Below are 963 nucleotides of genomic sequence, written 5' to 3'. Positions count from 1 at the left end.
GCGAACACCTCTCTGGGTGGACGCCGAGCAGCCCCCCCCCTCCATCCCCATGCCTGGTAAACGCCGGAGCACTTTGTGCTTATTTTGTCAAGGATGTTCGACGAAGGAGCGGCCAGAGCGGTGCATCACTACTGATGTCGGCGCTCAGGTCCAGGATGGCCTTGTGTCGGAGTTAGCCGCGACAGCGGACACGGTTGTGCCATGCTTGTGTTAGGCAGAGTGTACGCGTGGCTAGAGCGCACCCCTTTCCGGCCCTAACTGCCCACTGGTGTGGGGAGCCCGAGTACCATCCCTGATGGTGGACACACACCGTGCGGCGACCGGCATGATGGGGGAGCGGCCTGCGAGTCGGCCTGCGAGGCGGCCGTGGTGGGTAGAGTTTGAGGCAGAGGCCATGCTCAGATGGCTGAGTCGGCGCATTGCTGTAGCACGTGTGTCTCATGCTGCTTCGCACCAGGCGATGCGGCGCCTGCGACGGGGTTGCTAGTGTGCTGTCTGGCTTACTTTCTATTTTAGCGTCATGGGCACAGCTTGAACAACAGCGGAGAAAGGAACGCGGTGTATGTTTTGGTAGGCTTCACTGTAAGCTGCTTGGGCTCACGCGTATCTTCGAACAGCGTTCAGGCGCACTCTTGTGCATTGTGCTGAGCCTAGCTGCGATACACGAAGGAAAGCAAAGGAAGGAGCAGGATGGTGTCGTATTGCGCACCCTTCGTCTTTTTGCTTTTGCGAGACGTAGACGTGTGCGTTCTGTTGTGGGGGGGGGGTGGAGGTGAGTAGGGCACACCCTCGAATGCGCAGGGGACCGTGATATGGTTCCGGCCCCTTCTACAATGGTGTAGTTGTCCTTTCTACCTCTGTCTGTACGCCCTCGCCTTGTAGGCGCTGCTCGCACTTCCCTTTTTCTCACCCTCCATTGAATGCTTGCGCTGATGTCTGCCTTATTGGTGTTCTCTCTGGCCC

Source organism: Leishmania donovani, chromosome 32 (genome assembly GCF_000227135.1).
Source record: "Leishmania donovani BPK282A1 complete genome, chromosome 32".
NCBI classification, from domain to species: Eukaryota; Euglenozoa; class Kinetoplastea; order Trypanosomatida; family Trypanosomatidae; genus Leishmania; species Leishmania donovani.
This window is presented reverse-complemented; position numbering follows the sequence as displayed.